Source organism: Buteo buteo, chromosome 1 (genome assembly GCF_964188355.1).
Source record: "Buteo buteo chromosome 1, bButBut1.hap1.1, whole genome shotgun sequence".
NCBI classification, from domain to species: domain Eukaryota; kingdom Metazoa; phylum Chordata; class Aves; order Accipitriformes; family Accipitridae; genus Buteo; species Buteo buteo.
Genome location: NC_134171.1, coordinates 72,887,266 through 72,911,096, shown reverse-complemented (window position 1 = coordinate 72,911,096; position 23,831 = coordinate 72,887,266).

Sequence of the window (23,831 nt, the reverse complement as noted above, 5' to 3'; positions counted from 1 at the left end):
AAAGCACTGTCAAACCACAAGACACCCGGCATCACATCACGTGCCCTTAAACTTTTAATTGGAAATTTAACTGAAAGTTTCTGACCATTTATTCTGGCTTGTTTGGAAATGAAGCACTTTAAGAGCAAATCATCATCCTGCTCAGGGTTACGTTACAGCTGAAACAAAGGCTTTTCAAACTCTAAACCAGACATGCACTTTACTAGTACAAAACAGAGGCTTTCTACGGGTGTTACAGGCCATTTTGAAAACTACCAGTGTTAAAGACGATGCCATTCAAGCCACCTCTGACTTCCTTTGGGAATCTCTGAAATTCCTGCTGAGGTCCCCCCAGGTGATTAGCTGCAGTGGTTAAATGACTATAGAGAGACAACTGAGTTCTCCCTTCATGAAGTTTCTGGTCCTCAATTTAATGTGACAGCCTACTTAACCCCTTCCATCAATCACAGCAGCTGATTGAAATCCCTCAGTAGGTCATCTCCTCTTGCTTAACAGTCTGCCTACAGGAACACAGGTGCTGGGCTTGGCTGACTCTCTGTGCAAGGATGCCTATCTTGGCATCCTTTAATAACTTACAGCTGAGCTATATTGCAAATCACTGGGCTGTGATACTAATAAAACTAATTAAAACTGGAAAGACTGGCCTGTGGATTTCTTAACACATATCCACTAAAAAAACTGAGCAGAAAAAGCTCTTCATCAAAAAGCCCACAAAACAACAAAGACTCAAAAACCAAGGAAAAGGAGAGGAACAACTCTAGCAGAAACTCAGTTACACTGCCAGTAGTAGAAGACAGTGACAGCAAATGACTGCAGCTATTTTTCTCAGCAGCATTAAGTATCAGCAAATTACAACCATCAGAAACAAGGAGAGAACACAAGGCATATTCTGGTTCTCAACCTGCATTTCCACACATGCTGCTCCTCACTGCTATTCCTAGGCTTTGACCAGAGGCACAGTCTAAAGCATGCTTAAAAAAAAAAAAAGGCAATACTGCCGTGAGATTTGAAGTTCTTGAATGTATTGAATGTCAATGACTTTTTGACAAGTAATAGTGGCAGCACTTGAAGAGAAGCATAGATTTTTTCCACTGTAATCAAAAGTAAAAGGCCTCATTTTTACACTAATTTCTAGTGTAAATAAAAACCTAAATTATTTAGGAAAATAGTTTACTTGCAAAAATAAGTTTCCCTGAAGAGAATAGGTTTGACAGAGCCCTCTCAATGCATCAAGTTTAGCATCATAGCTTGGCACTAATAGACTGTTCATTATTTTAAAAACCTGTCTAGGCTTACAATTTAAGTCCACACTGATTCTATGTTATCTGCTTGTTAATTTTGCTACACTATGCCTTAACACAAAATGTTAATTTACCACCAGTGTGGCTTATTTTACCTTTCCATATATTTTCCATTCTGGTGTAACAGTATGGCATTATTTTCCCTTCCATTAAGTTTTCCCATGTGCCTAGTACATCAGTGTGTCTTATTCAGAGCTCAATATTACAGCTTCTCCATCTTGCCAAGAACTATTTTCAGAAGCTTCTTAAACCCTAAACCAAAACAATTTTGTAGTTTAATTTTAATATCTTATTTATGCTTACGTGCTTCCATCAGCTTTAGCTGATGGTGTTTTGGTGTTTTGAAAAATTTATAGTTACCACAAAATAACAAGTCATACTTGCTTAATTGTCTCTTCTACTAAACTCAGACTACAGAGGAAAGAGGACTGGCCCATAGATTCTAGGCAAAGCATTCTGAAGGATGGTCTAATTTTGCCTCCTACCATCACATGCAAAATTCACCAGCCACTGAACATGGAAAGACTAATTAAATAACAATATAGCTTATTTATCATCTTGACTTGTTGGTTGCTTGTTGCTTTCATTATGTAGCTATTGGAAAACAAGTCTTCTCAATGTTTACACACAAGCACCAACAGTTGATGGTTAGGTTATATCTCCAGGTTGGCATATTTACTGCAAAAGTGTAACAGGCTCAATCACCACTTTGTAGCTCTCTAATTTAGACTAAGCAAATAAGACGTATTGCTGCCTCTATGAAATGGATGATAGGGAATGGTTGAAATACATTAACTATGAAAACACTAAATATGTAAAAGTTTAGATACCAGATGCTAATCCCAGAGGTCTCAAATCACAAGCTCCTTAGTACATTAAAGATCAGTTTTATGTTCTTGAGGTTTGTGAACTGAGCCATAAACTTTTAAACTGGTGAACCATAAATACCATACCTATGAAAATGAACACAATGTACCATTTATAACATTGCAGTCAAACTACTTGGCTTGTTTTTAATCCCCTTGGACAGAAGAGGAGGGAGCCAAGGTTGAGAAAAAGAAAATAGCAGGAGAGATTGTTTACTTCATGAAGAGTTCCTTACCAAAAAAAAAAAATCAAAGGAAATTTGAGAAGTACCTTTTTTGAGTGTTTTGTGTCTTCTTAGATCTTGGGGTTTTCAGAAGTTTTGCAAGCATGTCTCATTATTAATATTGCCATGATCTATGCCTAGTGACAGAGCTGCCTCAAAAGCAACATCATAAACATACTGACAGAGAAGGACATCCCTGATAACCTCACCCTAAGCCTCCTTGATAGGGAGTAGTTAGCAGGACAAAAACTTTGATGGGTGCAGGACAAAAACTGTGACAAGTAACTTTCCTCCCAGGAAAACGGGATTCAGCAACAACTATTCTGGGAACTAATGTCCTGCGCGCACTTACGCATCTACGCTGAAAACGTATAAAAAGTAACTCACTGCCTACCCAAAAGGAGCCTTTCTGCATGACACCTCCCAGACAGACAGGACCATGACTGGGGACACCTGGCTGACTCCAGCCTCCATGACACAGATCATCTTGAAGTGAGACTTTTCCATCATCAATCAGACCCACCCCTGGGAGCAGTTTGGTGTTTTACCTTTTGTAGTGACTTGAAATGTTTATGTGTGTGTATATAAATAATTTATAAATATAAAAATCTTTATAACATGTTTTTACTAATAGCAGTTTTGTGGTAATTTATAATAAAGAAATTATCAGAAACCCAGATCTCTGTCCCTATGTATTGCAGAATCCCGAGAACACTGTGGTTGTGATCTTTACACACTCGTGAGTCAGGTAGGTCATGACCATGACTGCTACACCTAGACTCTGGGGAAAGCGCAGCATGTATCTTGCACCCCAGAGCTATGACCAAGATGATCCACACCAAGTGAGCTGTCAGAGTCCACTGCAGATCCTTTCCTACCACTGGAGCCAGGAGACAACAGCATTGCACAGTCCCATTGCATAGCTGTTACTGTAACACCTAGTCAGGGACCAGAAACCCATAGTAGCCAATAACAGAAAATATTGCCAAGCTATAATTGCTTGCTTAATTAAAAAAAAAGTTCTGGTCAGAAAACTAAAGTGAAACACATGCAACAGAAGAGAGATGTGCCTGTCAAAGTCTGTCAAATTTATCACATAAAATGAGCTGGATGATTCTGGTATAACATCTGCATTCTTGGCCAGTGTCCTTATTTTACGGAACCACCACCTGTAAGAGTTAGGGTTCAATAGTTTTGAGTCTTTTTGGTCTTAGGTTATATCCAGCTGTTAGAACTTTGCTAACAATCATATACAAACAGCAGTTATTAAATGAAACTAAAAGATTTAAGACCACAACTGAAATCACTTCACAGCACTCTGTTTTAACACCACCTTCACTACTCAGTACTACAAACTTAAAATTCGGATGACCTTCAGTGGGCTTCTACATTAACAAGGAGGGAAAATCTGGCCTTTATTTGGTATTCTTCTTTGTTCTTTTAATTAACCTTTAGATAGCTCAGAGCCATCCCTTCATTTCTTAAGTCAAGTGCAGCAATCAGAAAAGCAACTTGCACTATCAGGAAAATGTCACCATTACCTTTCAAGAGGAATAGAGTAGGTTCTAGATCTCTAATTCGGTATTATCCAGTTGATTCATAGATCAGTCCAGCAGTTCAACTGGTCTCCTGTTTACCTTTGTGGCGCTACCATTTACAAGCAGGTATGCCATAACACATAACCACAGTGCATCCTACCTAACAGTTTCTGTCACTTAATATTCTTAATTCTATAACTATTTTTCAAGTCTCTTCAGACTGACATTTGGTAGAAAAAAAATTATAGTGAGAAGAATTACTATTAAGAAGGAAAAGAGCAAGCAAGTAATTTAATTTTTTTTGTTCTCTCCAGTAAATTTTAAACAAAAAGAATTTCACTGAAAAAGTTGTTAGCATCATGTTCTTCCATCAGGAGGAACTTTACCATCAAAGCAATTACTGGTACTACACCTGGAAGGTTATAATTTCTGAAGGAGGTACAGAACATACCTCCTCACTGAGGCGAGCTGCTCAGGAGCTGGCCCGTGAGAAACACCAACAAGGTCTGGGCATTGCTGGAGCGACCACAACCACCCGACACACCTATAGGAAGCGTCCCAAGGAGCACAAGCAGCTCGGGTAGGGTGCAGCAGTTGGTGCTGAAGGGCATCATCACCCCACCAGCTCAAAAGGTCATCGCGATGGGTGGTCATCGCCCTCCCAGAAGGAGCTTGGCTTTCTGCTGGGTGGACACAATAGCTGTGTCCTCTGCACCCACCACAAGGGATGTGGCCACCCACATGGAGCTCCCAGGAAAACATGCAGCCACCCAGGCCTTGGGCTGCAGGGCCTCCCAGAGCTTTCACTAGTACCTGATGGCAGCAGCGAGCACAGCGGTGCGAGGTGCAACCAAGTAGATGATCTGCTCTGCCTGGTGGCAGAGCTTTGGGAGGAAGCAGACAGGTTAAGGAGCATCTGGGAGGCTGAGAAAGAATTAGACTGGTGCAATGATGCTCTGCCCTCCCTGAGACAGAAACAGGAACAGCCACCAGAAACAAAAAACAAAATCAAGGGGAACCTGCATCCTCCGCCCACCAGGCTGAAGGCAGCAACTTAAAGGAACAGAGTGAATGGAGGCAAATCTACACGCGAGGCAGAAGGCAAACCCCTTCCTTGCCCTTGGGGACAGACTTTTTAATAGGGCCTGTAGCAATAGGATAAGGAGTAAAGGTTTTCAACTAAAGGAGGGTAGATTTAAGTTGGATACAAGGAAGAAAATTTTTATAGTGAGGGTGGTGAAACACTGGCACAGGTTGCCCAGAGAGGCTGTAGAGGTCCCATCCCTGGAAACTTTCAAGGTCAGGTTGGTCGGGGCTTTGAGCAACCTGATTTAAAGATGTCCCTGCTCATTGCAGGGGGGTTGGACTAGGTAACCTTTAAAGGTCCCTTGCAACCCAACCCGTTCTATGATTCTAACATGACCAGAAACAACTTCTCAGTTTGCATAATTCAATTTATTACTTTTCTAACTTCGTGACAAACATTTCGTCTAATACTAGCTCAGTTCAGTGGAAAACTTCAGGTCAGCAAGCAATGACTTCAACAGAAGAGCCCATCTGCTTCAGATTAGGTATGAAATAAATAGCTTGCAGAATCAGAGCCAGAATAGCCACATAGGTAAGGTCCTCGAGTATGGAATAGTTACTTTGTCCTCCTGGCCTGGGGCACATTTACCAGCTTACTTCATAAAGTTAGGATCTAATTTATTTAGAATTAAGCATACATCTGTTATAAAATGACCTATTTTTTGAAAGAATGTAGGTCTCCAGTAACATATAACAGACATTTAGAGTGGAGAGAGAAATCGTAATTCCACAGACTCCCTATGGCCACAACTGACTCCAAGGGGCACAAAATTTCATCTGAATTCTTGGATATCAAATTGCTTTCCCAGGCTTAGAGTAATTGACTCCACTTCTTCTACTTTTCTTTGTTCATCTGAAAGACATTTCCTTTTATGCTCATTCACTAATAGCATTTTGGAAATGCTGTTTATCTGATAAAGTTCTCAGAGTGACCTTGGAGTGCCTAAATGCAACTTCCTCACCTCTCAGTATGTTCCCTTCCTCCATCATCTAGGCTTTTCACAATTCAACATTCCTATCTCGTCATGCCTCAGAGACAGAAAAATGCTCTTACAGGAGGGGAATTGAAATGCAAGCATAAAATAGTACATATCCCTAGTAGCTTGAATGTAGGACTTTTGTCACCTAATTGGAGTCATCTAAAAATCAGTGTTTAGTGCAATATTTGTATACTAAATGGAAACAGAAGTTTGCTAAAAACTGTTCATTCCACCTAGTGTTTAAGCGAGATCACTCTCAGAGATGTCTACCTTTCTGCACCAGCTACCGCAGGACCTCAAACTAATATTTTGGATTAGGGACAAAACCTTTAAATAGATGGTTATCTTGATTTCAGTGGGTGGCTAAATCTTGAGGACCTGGGCTAAAGGGAATATTTATCTAGAGAGGTGCGGGCAGACACGAGCTTACTCTGCTTGCCACATCTCTCTCTCTCACACACACACACCCACACCCACACACACACGATGGCCCCAGTAAGGCAAGTTCTGGCATTCTTATCCCAAGTTAACCCTTTAACAACATTCCCATCTCTCCTTTTAATTTGCCATTTTACATATTGCCTGTTCACATTTAAAGCCCAGGAAGAGGAAAAGTAATGCTAGCGTCTTCTCCCTTTAGTCCTCCTCTGGCCATTTGCGCTGGCGTGACTTTTGTACCTTAAAACAGAAAAATCCTAGGACACCTGAAAATATAAGAGATCTTATGGGGTCTTCTGAACTTATGTTGACAGAATCTCTCTAGTTGTTAAAAACAAACAAACAAAAAAAATCTAGAGTCATAAATTCCAATGCATTTGCAACACTGCATAGTATGCAAGTATGGATGACACGCAAAAAGCTTCCTCTCAGGAGACAGGGGAGAAAGTGATAATCCCCCTTTTTGTGGTGCTGGCATACATGATACACAAGGACACAACATGGCTTTCCTATGGGCTTTTTAATTTCATTCTAATTTCGTTTACACTCATTTTAGAGATTGAAATCATTCCAAAGACCAGAGCTGAAAATTAGTACTGTCCTATCTGGACCCTAGAGTCAAGCAATGCAAATAGTAAAGCAGAAGAAAATGTACAAACAAAAAAGCCAGATTAACCTTCTCACATGACAGAAATAGCACAGCCCCCATCATATTTCCCATTGAAGATGAAAGAGACTAAATATGCACCAACATATTGGATTTCTCCTCCACCATTCCAGCTTTCCCACTGGGAATCATTAAACATTACTTCCTCCGTGTCAGACTGAAGAACCGTTACAGCATGCAAATCCATAGACTGTAACATTTCGACATATCTACTAGGCTCAGAAAAGTTGTAACATTAAGATATTATTACAAGGGAGTTAAACAGCCTTACTGGAAAAATACACTGGTGATGTCAGCCTGAATCAAGCTTTTCCCTGGTACTAGCAAGGTTTAGACTGAGACAAACCTTCAGACTCTTATTTCCCTTGCCTAACAATCTGTCCTCACATCTGACTTCATTCTTCAGCAGTCCTAGAAGTTTTCTTTTGCTCCCTGCCACAGGCCACTGTCTCTCTGCAGGCCAGGCTGACTTTCCATCACAGATATCCATCTCATCCATCCATCACTGGCATATCCCCAGCACACACACCCCTGGAGCACTCCTGCCTTCACCTATCCAGGGAGCAGCCATCCTGCTGCTTCTCTACATGCTTTTTTTCCACCACCACCCCCCCACCCCCCCCCAGGGCTTCAGATCCCCAGTGAAACAGCAGCAAGTCTTTTGCCCTTAAAGGATACCTTTAAAACAGACATTCACACAGCCTTCAATTTCAAAGGCTGGCTGAACAGCAGAAAAATAGTTCAAGAAGGGAAGGGAATGAAAAATTAGCATGTTTTATCCATTTTAATAACATGGAAGCTACATTTATAACCTTTCCCCACTTAAAAAATAGGCTTTAAAATACAACCCTGCTATAGTTAAATGAATGCTAGCTTAGAGAACAGATATAAACCATCAGCATTTGGAATGAGAAGAAATCAGTAGAGGTTTTATTGCTAAAAGGTCAACAACACTTACAAAGAGATTCAATCTTTAAAGCCCTGCAGAATTTCATTTAAAAAATAAAACACCATGGAAAAAGAAAAGCTCTGAAAATGGGAATCTGCCAGTAGTTTCTCACTTCATGACCCCATGGTTGGAAATGCTGTTGCATAGCGTATGCCCACTGCCACCTACAGACAAAGATAAGTGCACACAGACCCAGAGCAGGGAGAAGCTTCGCCTGAACCCAGGATGTCGTGATTTCCCAACATTAGCCACTCAGCAGTCTTTAAGAAGTGTGCTAGCTCAGCTGTTGTGCTAGGAGGCTGATAAGGCTTTCAGAAACACTACACACATTCTAGATTGCCTCTGACAAAAGCAGCAAGGAAAGCATAAAAGACAACGATAGTGTTGCACTTGATGTGTCTATTGGCAACAGACAATAGTACAGAAGAAAACCAGGTCCTCTTAAAATACACTCTGGATTTGAAAAAAAAAAAAGCAGTTCTTATATGCACGTGTACTGTAATCATGTTTACAGTTGGTGAAAATTGACTGGTAGCAGCTTTTAAAACACCAATGTGGGAAACAGAGACAAGGATTTTAAATGAAGGGAGCTGAAAAGAACACAGAATCAGCTGTGTTAATAGTAACATGGGATAGCACTGACACTTTTCCTACAAGCACAGTCTTTTCCTTCCTTTCTACAGCAACATTAAATACAACTTCGTGCAATGTAGCCAGCACACATGTAGAATATTCCCATCATCTTCCCTTCAAAGCAACACATTCAATAGCATGATCAAGTTCCCTGCAACTTACAAAATAAAAGAAATGAGAGTTTATGATGAGTTAAAGTCTTAATTAAAAAAAACAACACCACTTGTAGAGGGGCATGATTTAGAATTCTGCCTCCAGACGGAGATAAAGGCTTTGAAAAGCAAATAGAAAGCACAATTTCAGAATCATTCCAGCATTATAATTTTCATAAAATTGGGCTGAAGTTTCAGACAAACTTTTCTAACATTTTTAATGAGCATTTCAAACACTCTTTGTAGAATGTGCCCTTTTGTTTACTGGTATGCTGAAGTACTTCAAGGGGTTTTTTTCTTCCGCCGGCAAGTGACAAGCAGTGTTTAAATTTTCATTTCATTAGGTTAAAATATGTCAATTTAATGAGATTTTGCATAGATCAGAGAAATAAAGGCAACAACATTGAATAGAAAGTGTAGAGCCTTTAAAATAGCACAGTTATTGTCAAGATATTAACTGCTCTTCATGAAAATGTTCTTGCTGTATCAGGAATATTACACACATTGAAATAAATATATATATACACACTTTTTTAAGAGCTCCTTGAAAGCACTCAATGTCCTCAGCACAGGATAAAAGTGCCGTGCTTGCATAGTAATGGCATGAGAAAACCAATGTCCAGATCTGAGACTGCCACAGTTGCCCTTCCTAAACCTTTTTCAGGTGCAAAGTTCCAGACATAAATTAGTCTAGCAAGGCTGCATGTTGACCAACTCTGCCAAATTAAAATACTGGTAGCTGTATTACTCACTTATACTGCACTTATCCAAATAAATTAAAGTAATTTTCATAGCATCCTCAAAATAATAATTTAAGATAATTCACCTTCCATGCTCTTGGTCCTGAATATAAAAGGGACACCCTCCAAATGCTTTACCACAAGCATAGAATGGACGAACATGTATAATGAATTTGCAAGTTCAGTTTACACCATCCATGATGCACCAGCAACCACTAAAGTCCTTTTCCTTATGTATCAATTCCTACGGGCACAGATCAGGAAGAATCAGCATTGCAGGGTGCTTCAAGTCATCTGATTTCTGGACTATGTAATAGCCATACTTGGAGATGTATACAGACAGGTAAGAATTTCCAATAGCTTGAGGTTGTTAATTTATGTTTGAGACTGCAGGAAGTTTGAAGCCCTGTCAGAGCAGAGCCCCTGCTCCATTTCAGTTTAGGAAGCCCATCCTTTCTAAGAGTTGACTACCTAAATACTCACGTTGATCAGGTCAACCTTAGATTTCAGCGTGCTTGCTGTGAGCAGAGATGGGCTGTAATTAAAATGCAGGCTCATCTAATCAAGAATCCTTCTGCTATATCCCCCAGACAAACAACATAACTAAACAAGCCTGAATCTAGAAGGACCCATCCTCACCAGGTGTGAATCTGTCCTGTCAACCAGATCCTGCTCACATGCAGGAGAAAGAAATGCAAGGCAAATCTCAAACCAGGAAACACACAATTAAGACCATTTCTCTGCAGGAAAAGGGCTTTGATAGGTGTGATGGGACCAAGGGAAGAGAGCGTACCTTGAGACTAACCATCCGTACACTGGGTTTGGAATGAAATTAAACATTATGGTTTAGACAGATGCTGTTTGTTAGGTTTGGGGAGTTAACAAAAGCCTGACTGGGAGGTACATACAAGTTTTCCCTTCCTTCTTTTACAAGCTCTAGCGTGTGTTAATATACCTGTTAAGTTAAAAACAAAGGTATAAACTCAGACTCCTCCTTAATTTCTATCCACAAGAAGAAATGCACTGAATGCTATGGGAGTAGAGCTGGTGACACCTGGCCAAAACCAGGTGGGAGGTGCAATGGGCAAGACATAGCAGGGACAGACCCAAGAGCAATGAACACTTCACCAAGCCTGCAAAATGCACCTGCAGCCAAAGAAAACTCCAGAAAGCAAGGAGCAACTTTATGCATGTGGTCATAGCTTGCACAGCACCCAGTTTAACAGACTAGGAAAAAAAACCAGCTATAAGGTAACATCATCCTGGGTAGAGAGGGCTGTATTTTATGGCAGAACACTGGAAGCATGTCAGTGTTTTCTCAGATGCTTCTAGTTACTGTCTTCACTGTGTAATAGAACTGTCAAGTTTTTTTTGGCTATAGAGAATTCTCTGCTGTTCCTGTTGCCACCATAACCTATAAATATTTCAAAATATACCCTGTTTATCTCTGTCCATCTTTAAACTGTACAGGAGTATGGAGAAGCGCTTGGGAATCACATACTATTTTGTACCTTTAATGAGCTGCAGAGCATTATAAGCATATGCATACATGTCAAGTCTGTCAGCCTCATTAAGTCTTAAAAACATTTCTTTCTATTGAAGAAAATTAAAAATATGGAGTTCACTGATGAAAGACTTAAAATTGAAGTGTGATAATTAACCTGGAGGTGGCTTTTGCTAAAGTGACTGTACTACTCCTGGAATCTAAACCACTGTCTCCCAATTACTGAACACATCACTGTGGCATGAAGACTGAGCAGCTCAGCCCCGCATCTCCAACATTACACTGACAGCCCAGAAGGCATGTATAGGTACAGCTCAACTACAAGTCAAAATTTCCACTTCCTAAAAGATTGCGCTAGTAATCATCTTACCATGACCAAATGCCCCAAATCATGTGCACCACATACAAGAACAAAGGCAAGCGCTTGTGTTACGATGTACAAGATGCTGCATTAACATATGGGTGATGGTGAAAAGGTGTTTAGTTTCTTCATCCCCTGCTTCTGTTTGTCCAGACAAATTGGGGATTTTTTTTTTTTCAAAACAAAAAAACATCACACAGCCCCCACATTGGCATTCTGGAAAAGCACTATATACACTACCAGCTAACCTTACCACTTCGTTAATGTCATTTTTGGCATTGAACTTGTTGCTTTTTCTGCAGTCTTTCACAGAGGAACTGTCAAATCAAATTTCTTTTGTCACAGAAAGTATTGCTTTTAGTCTCTCCTTGTGCAAGAGAGTCAAAGAAAAGATCATGTAGTATATCCCTTTTTGAGGCTTAGGTTGGCTTTTTTTTTGTCTTTTGAAAGTCAGATAAGGACTGTGTGCTAAAATAAAGTTCATGACCCAGCAAGTATACTGTGCACTGATATTTGAGAGGAAAGACAACTCTGGCACATCTCCACTGATTATCAAGTGTTTTTGTAGTAGATAACATTTGTTAAGGACCCCATATTTTATATAAGAGATGAATCCAGAATTCACAAATAAGGGGTTTTTTTGTTTGTTCTTGCTATATAACCATTTCCTCGAGAATTCCCATGGCTCTTGGTTCATATTCCTTCCCCAGATTTCTAGCTATAAATCATTAAATAGGCAATACTCTCCTAAAAACTTATTTGTCTGAGGTGCAAAATACAAAGTACCAAATTTTCCATTGCTAATCCAAGTTCACACTGCTTAGCCAGAAACGGAGATTAACAAACACCAGCTGTGAAATTACTTTATTTCTAAACTATCAATATGTAATAGATTATTAAGTTACCATACTATGCTTTTCTCATAGCCTTAAAGCAGTCATTTGAAATTAATTGTGTAGTGGAAGCCAGTTCACAACTACAAGTTCACATAAGGGTAGAAGGAAGCCTAGCAAAAAAAAGAAATATTTGTTAATTTGTCAGTAAGAATAGTCCCAATGACTTCAGGGTAAAAAAACCAAGCTACATACTAAAGGCAAAGAGAAATGGCATTTCAAGTGCTTTTTATTGCTAAGGATTGGGCTGGAAAATTTTTAAAAGTGGCAACACAGCATTGAATTCTGAAGGACTTTGAATGCAAATCATGCTTATTTATACGAACAATGTATTTTACTTAGAATAGCTGATGAGCATATTTCACACTAAATGAACTGCAGTCATTTATGTCAAAATAGTGAAGTCTTATGAGAAACCTCATTACAGTACCACTAATCAAATATTTGAGAGGACTCAGGTTGTCTTTCATAAGAACGGCTCTTCTCATTCTCAAAAATCAAAGGGTGTGGAGGAAAAAATCACCTTCCCAGATTTAAAGTATCAGATTAGAATTGCCAGTATGTACTGAGAAAAAACAAAATATCGCTGTTTTCAGGTGTGCATAGGAAATTCAGATATTGATCACTTCTGCATGAATCTCAAAGACCTCCTGCACTGAATTTTTTCTGTTGATGCATAGTAGGAGAGTTTTCTATTCTACGTTTGTAGATTCATTTAGAAAAGAGGTGAACTAGTCTTTAAAATACACTTGCTCTACAAAAGACAAGCTAGAGTTTTAGCACAGGCAATGAGACTTGGTTCCACGCTCTGTTTGGGACACACAGTGTCCTAAATTGTTTTATACGACACGGTCACAAATTTTTAGCTGAGACACTCTGGATCGACCGTGAAAACCTCCAAACCACAGCAGTCCTCACAGATGTTATACCCTGCTTCCAATGGAAAATAGCAATTCGGAATAGACAGATGCATGCAGGTCCTCATCTGCAGTGTCTCCAAGGAGTGCTCCTCTGTATTGTCAGAGTTATCACTTCACTGACGCATTTTCTCCAGCTATCTGCCTCCTGCACAGGAAGATTATATTCCTCCTTCCAGGCTTACCTGCCCATGGTATGAAATGAGCGTTTAAAAATCCATGCCATTTTGACCTTTGAGGAACAGGAAACCTTTTCAACATAGGATTTTAGAAGACATTAAAGCGAGTGGGCAGCTTTTCATTCTATTTTTCAAAATATCAGTTTTTAGAACCAGAAGAACAAAAGTTATGCTGCCTCTACTTCGCTCTTTTTTAGTTGTACAGTTGCATGCTGCCTAATTTTCTTGTACTTTAGACGTTTTATCCTGTCTCCTTGACTTTACCCCTTCTCCCTTATCTGATTACATGCCAATAGCAGAAGAAAGCACGTCGTGCCAGAGAGCTCATTGTGGTGCCAAGGAATTTAAGTTAGAGATTTGGACTCCTATGACCATGAAAACTTGATACCAGAGCAGACTGACTGTCATAGGAATAATGTTGAGCTTTGGACCCTTGGTGGTAAGGGGAAGAACATAAGCAACAGAAGGGACATGCTGAGAGACATGCAGATGGAAAGATGAGGGAGTGAACTATAACCCCTTCCTTTTTATAGTTACTTGCTAGAAACCATTTTTATCCTTACAGCTAATTTAAGACCTTTTATGAGGAGGGAACCCAGCAGTTTACTTTTCAAGTTACCTGATTTTAGGGTTATTGAAAAACGCTCAGCTTTGATGTACGAACTGCATGCTTTACCCTTTCAGGTCCGTTCTAGATTTTAGTCCTGGCCTTAGTTGCCACATCTATTCAGAAACAGAGCCACTAAGCAGAGACCTGCACACAGTTTAAAAGTTGAAAGGTCAAGCTTGTGGCCTCCTCTGTCCTTCAGGAAGGAAGATCCCAGTCCATCTGCAGTTTTCCTGCTGGAGGTCCCAGGGAACCCGAGCAGACTTCTTCATGCCCTGGGGCATGGAGCAGGGAAAGAACGAAGCAGTGCACTGCAGCCTTTTGACGCACCTGACAGGTTTTCTAGGTCTTGGATGTGACTTTGCTCCTGGATTCAGAAAGCAAGGCTAGTAAAATGCCAGAATAGTTTTAATGGTATTTCATAATCAAAAGAGAGAAGACCTGGGGTTGTTCTGCAATCATTTCCTTCTTGATCTTGTGCATCCTCATAACATACATCAGGAAGACCATTCTTAATGCAAATTCACAAAAGAAACATTCTGATAGAAGCTTGAAGAGAGACTCCAAAAAAACACAGAAAGACTACAGTAACAGTAGATGATCACTGGACTCCTTCCATTAAGCCACTGCATTTCCAGTTGCCTGCTGTTTTGAACATGTTCGTGGATGTATTGCAGACACAGGTTGTGATTCTTACAGAATGTGAAGGTACAGATGCATAAATTGATATTGGTAATATCACTCCCAAAGATTATAGCTTCCAGATGGAATGAAAATGAGACAGCATTTCTCTGTTAGCTGATATAACATATTAGTAATCATTCATTAGTATTTATCACACTACTTCACAGTTCAGGAGACCAGACAGAAGCATCATACAAGCTGACATAAGTACCTTCAATTCCTGCATACAATCAAGTCCTTACAAACAGAGAGGCAGTTTCAACAGTGTCTAGCAAATTCCTGATACAGGAATTACAGATTTGAGAAAAATGTCAATGTCTAAATGTTGCTGATATCCTTCTGCATCAGAATGCTTATCGTACTAAAAATTGTTTAGATGTGGGATTCAGTTTTAAACACTCGGAAAAAAACTACTAGATACATCTTTCTGACAGAATAACAAACTAATGCAATGTGTTTGTTGTAACTCTTCTTATGGCTTCAAGGGTTTGTCACTTTATTCAATGTAGAGAAAAGACTGAAAACACATAAGTTTTCTAAGACACCCACAGTTTGCTTAGAGGTTTTTGCCAAATACCAGAAAGATAAGTCATACCGTAGCAAGGAGGTGATCTAAAATAGTATACATCACACAGACTGGTGATAAAGTCACTGTCCAAATTTCATTGATGGTTCAGCCTATGGTATTTCACCTACCTGTCCAAATATATTGCGTTCATACTAACAAATGGTTGTGTGACCTCCAGCTAAGCCCAGGATCTGAGTAACAAGCATGCAAGGAAAGGTTTTGCCTTACTGAATACAATGACAAGAATAAAAATCTATTGGCAACATGCTTAGGTAGTTAGGAATCACCTGCCACATGCACAAGCCCTCTTACTTTTTACTGTACCTTAGGTACCATGTCCTGCTGATTCCAGTGCTGTATGAAAAAAAAAAAAAACCAAAACAAAACAAACCAACCAAGGCTCAGAGGATCAGGTACAGCAGAAGAATAAAATCAGATTATAAAAATAAGCTGCTATGTAATGTAACAGCCAGTCTTATACATAAGTTTTGTGAGACTGGCTCAAGAAACAGTCCAGCACAAGGAATGTAGATGGAAAAAATTGTAATGAGCCATGCTCTAGTGAGACAGCTGTATACTTGCCCTCTGTCTGGATTTTCCTGTTGTCAGGTTGATTAATGGAATGTCTTCACATTTATCTGCTTTTGGATATCTTAAATCTCAACAAGTCCATTTCATGTTCTTGCCACCAACATTTCCAGTAGATTTCTTCTAGCATGTCAGAATGACAGATAAGTTCCTGCAGCCAACCTTGTAGAGAGCTCATTATTGTTTCAGACTTGTGTACTCACCCTGGAGGTCCTCTGTACAAAGGCCTCCGGAGATTTAGGTCATTTAAAAATCTATGTTGAGTAAAGGTGTCATTTCTCTACTAGAGAAAGCTTTGGAGCAGAGTTCAAGACCACATTCTGAATTTTATACTGTTTTATATCATTGGTCCACATACTAAGTAACAAGAACAGAAATAACTGCAATAAACACTAAGTAACTCAATGCAGCACACACTTGATCTAATTTATTTATTTATATGGTTGTCTGCTTTATGCTGAAGTGCCATAAAGTTATTTATGGGAGAGTTTTATTATTTTTCTTCTGAATGTTTCAAGCTCTCACTGGCAGCACAGCAACATTATCAGTACATATTTTTAATTCACTTGTAAAATGTTGCTGGTTTGAAGCTAGCATACAGTAATAGCTTCTGACATTTAAAGAGATGATTTTGAAAAAAGCACAACTGAAATCCCTTATAATAATTCCAAATAAACTAATTCTTGCCCTCACTATGGATTTTTATCTGCAATAGTGAACTCAATCAGGCTCCAATGTAGCTGTATCAGTAATGGTGCTTTATTACGATCATCACTGTTTTCACATTGAATGAGTGAATTTATGAGTGAGGAATGAGGTGGCAGATTGACCAACCACATGGGAAAGATCATATCCTGCCTCTGCTACACACTGTGCAATTATTTTCTTCTCCATGCAGCTGAAGGACCAATTGCCCATACTGTCTTGCAAGGTATCTCTAACCTCACAGCATAATTATTTGACATGAGTGGAATCAGAGATAGATCTTTAATTGTCATCTTTTCCCTTCACCACTAACAGCCCCTTCCAATGTTCTTTAAGCTAAATTTTGGTATTGCGCCACAACTCTGTACTGGAGAGCTATTTGGTGTATTGCCCTGAGGTGGCTTAAAGGAAACCGTACTCATGGAGGCACAAATGACTCATCGCGTTCTGGGGAATGCAGGCATGGAATTTACTTGGAAATTTTGCCTTTCTAAGGAAAAGGAACATGCATTTCTGGTACCTCTGCTGCTCCTACATATTTAAAAAAAAAATAATCACAGTTGATATTCCAAAACGTGTGACACTGCCCTGAAAATTTGGGAGCAGGAAGAAGGAAGAGGGCATTTGGTTTCTTTTATTTGAGTTCTAGGGCATGGAAGTGGACCCTAATTAGGAAGTTTCCCATATTCTTTGCTATTGTGACTTTTTACAAATAGGAAAGCTTGCTTTTTCACTCTATAAGAACACAAGCTGGTTTTCCCAGTCTATTTAACTAGAGCCTGCTATGGACAAAAAATTTAAACCACGTAGATCTTCCAAGTAATCAGATCACAAGTAATCAGATAAAGGCAGAAGCACAAAATGGGGTTAGATAGGTACTTACTAACAAAGTTGATATTAACTGCAAACAAGACAAACAAGACACTTTTATAAGTTAAAGCTACCTTAATGAGTTGCACAGTCGACTCCACATATGTGTCTAGAAATTACTACCACATTTAAATCCCATCTACTGGCTAAGATCCAGGCAATGCAATTTAAGGCACCTGTCAATCACACACAGAACCAATGCCATTAATATACAAGTGTAGACATCAACTTTCTGTTTGTATCCAAATATATAAACATATGTATTTACAAAAATAAGTATTTCTCATTCTTCAGCCCTCCTCAGAAGGGTCATCTGCTTTGTAAGCTGTAGCTACCAGCCAGATACCAGAGATATTTGTGAGAATTCTCCTTCCCTCTAGAGCAAGGGAAGTCTCTCCCCTCCATTTAAGCAAGGACCAGCTACCATGCCATTCCCCTGGAAGTATGATTTTTGCAGTACAAATCTGAACTTTCATATGTAATGAAGGGCCCTTCTCTCCAGCTGAAACCAGAAGAGTTCCTCAGAAGATCATCTGGTTCAAATCATATCCTTTTCCCTGCCTGGTTTTCTGAACTGGCTTATGATCACCTGACCAATGCCTTTCAGCCCATGCAATTATAATTCCTGATAAAATATTAAGGAGCTCAGAGCATGTTTTTATGTTAGAATATTAATATCTTCTATTTACTAAATGCTTTAGTTCAATTTACCTCCCAAAGTTATGTCTGCTTTAACATGATTAACTAATTGTTTATTTTGAGACGATAATCACTTTATCACTTACATCTACCTTTCTACTGATATAGCCAAGCAGTTAGAAGTCCAATGATGCCATTTGCTAGTCAAGTCATCTTCCTTTTTTTTAAACAGTAAAAATTAAGAAGGAAAAAATAAGCAACTAATAAATTTAGATTAGAAACATGAAAGCCAGAAGCAGAAAGTCAAATACCATTAATTTTCAGATATTGATTTGACCTATATCAAATTTGAAACTGCCTCTACAGTTCCATTCAGGTTGAAATCACAGCTGATGTACCTAGTTTTTGCTCATTGATCAGTATTAACTTCAGTCTTTCATTGGTGTAAATAAATCCTTAGGTATCAGTTCACCATTTTACAGTATTAACTCATGAACACTGCTTACAAGATCAAGGGACAAATACCTGAATTCAATTCAGATCTTGAATTTAATCTAAATTTGGTATGATTTGGTTGCACACATTTCTTCCTCAGACTCTCCGGAAAGTGAAAAATGGTATTATTTACAGAAGTTCAACATTCAGATGAAAAAAAACGTGCCATGATGAAGGAAAATATTTAATAGCCTTCATTCTGAGAAGTGGTTACCACTTTCCACAGTGACTTTCTCATCTAGTTGACAGTACACAGAACACTTAAATGAGAACATCTGCAGCATTCTTTCAATACTCTGGGGAAAGCATGAAAAGCAATATGTTCGGGTAAGAGTATAAGCAATGGGGATTCTTTCTTTGCAACTCTGTCAAAAGATGCTTCATGTAGGCATCTTTAATTTTTAAAAATGGATTTATTTAGAATTCTTAAAGAAACCAGCTGTTGCTACTGTATCTCTGCTTCAAAATCCTCTGAGTTTAGCCGTTGGAAGCTGACATACTTATTCCATTAATTTAGATGTCTGTGAGCATTTCCCATAGAATAATTGTGTTGCATAATGCATGACTATTCATTCTGTGGTAATGTCAGTTGAAAAAGGAACGAAAGAGGGAGGAGAATGGGCAATTTCTTTGAATCTTTTTTGCATCAAGGTCCAAATGTCGAACCTGGAAAGCCTGAATAAAGTCTGAGGGTGTCAGTGCTACTTTCATAAGACTTATGTGGTTAACATGGTCCTGCCTAGGTCTCTGAATGATCACCAGTGTTCCCTTTTGGTTTATATTAGCCACAGCATCCCATCTTTTTTATAGTCTGGGTCTGATTACTTCCAAACTTAACTCTGCCTTGAAGAAAGACATATAGCAAACCAGTATCCAAACCATGGACCAGTCATCTGCCTAACCATCATTTACTTCCTCAGTGAATTCAGTTTCCAAAGTGATAGTAAATCCAGGAAACACAGCTTGCTAAATGCACTTGGTTTTGGTACTCTTAAAGCAGAAGAAAGTTTTATGGGGAAAAAAACCACCTCCTCAACACTAATCTTATCTCAGCCTTTTTCTTGTTGTCTCCCAACTTTACTTCTGGATCCATTGAAGAAATGGCTTCCCTAGGATATTGCGAGACCCTGCATGGTGGGATCCCCAAAAGACGTGGTCATTTGCAGAAGCTGCAATTTTCTCCGCTAAAGTCAAGACCAAGAGATTTCCAGCCCTGGTCTCCCCACCCCATTGTGGCTATAAGCACTCAAACTAATCATACTCCAGCAGAACTCATAGAATACTGCTCTTCATCCCTCATCTATCAGAGTAGCTTCTCTTGGTAGAGTCCAACATAAGTGTCATGCGTAGAAAGGCTCACATTTTCATATCATAACATATGTATTGTAATAAAGAAATATAAAGGCTTGTAAAGGGAATGAGAACACTCACTAAACTGCTTATTTATGATAGCAAGGTGTGCTCATCTGCTTTCCTATACTGAAGAGTCAGCTAGATAAGTTCCTTGTCCCTGCTGTCTTACCACCCCCATGTATAACTACACTGAAAGGCTTAAAAGAAGACACTTAAAATACCTGAGCTGGTATAGACAGTGTTTCTGCTTGACCTTGCTATGAATAATACAAGATCTCTTGGCAGACATTATCCAGTAGGAACTATCCCTGGGCTTTTGGGCCATATAAGGTACAGAACGTTGCAGATCTAGGCCTCTTGGCAGGTCAGCCTGTTCAAAAAGAAGGTCACAATACCATGGGAGTCCATTAAAGCATCCCAGTGCTAGTGTTAACTTGCAGAATGGATCACAGACAAGAGCTCAGAAATACTGTACTGATTCCCAGTGTGGATAGATTCCCTTCTCTCAGCAGCGATGCTCTCAAAAACAGTCCAATATTAGGGTGCAATTAAACAACGCCTTGTATCTATGAACAACAACTATGAACTGCCCATTTAAAAACAACTTCAGAGTCCTAGCTGTGGGGGTTCTTTTGTTTTAATCCAATGTACTGGGTGTTTTACCCTGGCTTACCAAAGAAATCAGATAGCGTCAGGAAACATCATGAGGCCCCACATCAACACTGGCATCCCCCACGGCTCTCAGCACAGGCACGACAGCAATGGACTTCGTGTGTACTACGGAGGCTAGAAGTAGATTAACTGAAGAAAACTCGCTAGAATAAACTTTGGGCGACTAAAGTAGTGAAATGGAGAAACTACAAACAGGAGTACAGAAATTAAAAGAGGTAAGATAAGAGAGTGAGAGATATCAAGATTAAAGAGTGAAAGATTGGCCTGTTCTATTTGAGAAGATGGCAAAATGGACTAAAACCATTCTCTCTGCCAGGGAACTGTATATTTTATAACAGCAAAATCCATACTACTTTTCAAAAAACCTTTGCAAACTGCTTTAAACTCAGTAACACGTAACTTCTCATCCCGTACAGGTAGTTGTCATTTCTCATTATCTTTAGTCACAGCATAAGACCATAAGAAAAGAGTGAGTGGCACAGACTGATTTGCCCCATGGATTAAGTTTGGCCAGGCCAATAGCAGCACTCTGATCCATCCATTAGCTTTAAAAGGATGTTTTCATGGGCTACAAATCTGACTATCACTAATAGCAGAAAAAAGAATAAGAAAAAACATTAAATATTTGAATACTAATTCACGTAATATAAGGTCAACACAGCAAGAGAAAGAGAAACAGAAGTTAACGTTCTAGTGAAAGTGAATGAAAAAATAGCATTCTTGCATACAAACCACTTTAAAGCCTCCTCACAACATACACTCAAGAGAAGAAAAATCTGTACTGGCTCTTGTTTGTTTACAGGTTTGTTGATTGTTTTATTTAAACAGAGATGGCAAGGAATCCCTGAAGAATTAGAGACCTATTAGCTCTTACTCTGCACTCTACTGTATTTCACCAAAGTACAAAATAATTGGTCCGGTATGGTACTAGTTATCAATAGGTAGAAACCTGAAAGTCTTTGTCCCACTAAGATTCTCAACAATAAACTGCTTTTCTGTAATAAATCTGCTTCTGACAACAAACATGATTCTATCACTATATATAGTATTTAGAAACTATAATAAAGATTCCCCTTCAATGACAACAGTAACAACTATGAATTTAAGCACTATGGATAACAACTCTGCTCTTGATAATTAAGTGTGAAAATGAACAGGCACCAAAACAGCTATAAGAAACAGTCACGAACTGAAGTCATGAACTGGGGTGACAGCAGGAATAAAATGACGACATTGTATAAAAGAAAAATATGTAGAGTGCTCAAGAATGAAATAAAAGCATCCTACATCAAATGTAGGATGCAGTGGAGTTAATATAGACACTCTACTGTGAAAACAGGGCAGTTTTAACCACAAACAAATCACGTGCTCATCACATGCACAAAGGGAAGATCATTAGAGAAATTACTACATGGGAGAACACAACACAAACAAAACCTCAGGAGAGTCTACAAAGGAGAGAAATAAAAGGTATCATATATGAGAGTCTAGAGTGTATTCAAAGGAAATGGAAAATGCCTTCAAAAATAGTTTGAAAAAAATCACTCCCATGGACAGAGGGTCTGCAGCTATACCATTTCAAAAAGAGTAACCTGTTGTAAGAAAAAAGTGGAAATATTTCCCAATACTTCAGCATTTCTCATTATTAGCATTACCCACAGTGGGTTATGTAGTATTATATATTCTGTGGATCACAAGAGTTTTGGTGATCTTCATATTTTCCCTCTGCACTTTGGACACTGATTTTTTCTTTGAAGATTTTTTCCATTCATTGAGTAATGATAAAGGAAATTGTTCCTTAGGAATTACACTCATTTTTGTGCTAGTACAATTTTTTTCTGTGAAAGAAAAATCACATATGAGTAGAAGTGTTTAATTTTATATATTGATAGATCAAAATTGCTTTAACTATTGAATACTGAACTCTGTCTGCCTGAATGATACCAAAAGGGAAAGGCAATTTTCGTGTTTTATTCCACATGATATTTAATACCCCTATCTCAGGTCTAGAATGCACCAGATAGTTTTTTTTTTGGTTTTTTTTTTTTTAATAAACATTGGAATTATTCTCAGAGTTTCTCTTTTAAAACTGATCCACAGTCCATCATGATGTTTATTACCAAATTGACTACATTTACTGGAAAAATGGATTAGCTATTCTCCAGAGTGAATTTGCTTTCGTTTTAAGATGTTGGTAGCCAGGATTAGAAACTTATTATTTCCTCTTCTCAGTTTACTACTTGCATTCATCACTATGAATCATGTGTCATATAAACTTATTGCAAATCTAGAGATGAGCATCAGAAAAAAAAGTCTTAAGTGGGTGTCAGTGATTTTATTGTTGTTTTAAAGAACACTATAAAGGAAAAAAAAAGGCACAAATTAATTTCAGGTCACATGTCAGCCTACCCACCTGACATAGTTGCCCACTGGTTGATAGAAGAGCCAAATACTTGATCTGTAAATTCTCCCCCAGAGGTCTACATACAAAGCAGCACCCAGATCTCCAGCAAGGATGCAAAGGCAGCTTCCCTCGATGCACACCACTAGCAGCAAGGACAGCGAGACTCCAGTTTCAGGGATATTTCCCCTCTTCCCACACAGTGAGAGCCTCTGAGAATTAGCTCATTAACTTCGGACACCCCTTGAAGCAGGTTGGTGCTCTGCTTTTAACTTTGGGAGAGACTGCTCTTTAACCTGTGTGTCTCAGAATTGTGGTTGTCAGTGTATTAGCCACAAATTTTTCAGCAATTTCAATATCAATTTCACTAAGGAAGCATATTTGGTCCCCCCAAGATTCCTGTATTCTGCAGGTACTCAAAACCGATGTAGGCTAACATTCAGGTGACACTTGAAACATGAGCTTGCTTAATATGGCCACTTAAGACATCAGTAAAGATATATTTTAAATGCCATCAATTTCTCTATAACTGTCAACCCATTAGCGGAATAGTCTGTGCACTGAAACATAGTTTACGATGGGTTACGCTTATGCAGTAAGTGAATTAAATTAACTCTTGGCTAATGATTTCAGGGTGTAAGGACTAAAACATTTGCATAACCAACCACTGTATTTTGGACAATTAGACCATGGCCACACATGCAGTGTGAGCAGCACCCGGGATGCTGACCTGTCCATCAACTGCTTCTGGCTTAGGCGGAGTTTTCCTACTTGTTCGCTCCTAGCCTCTGTCACACAGGGGACTTAGCCCGTGTATTTAC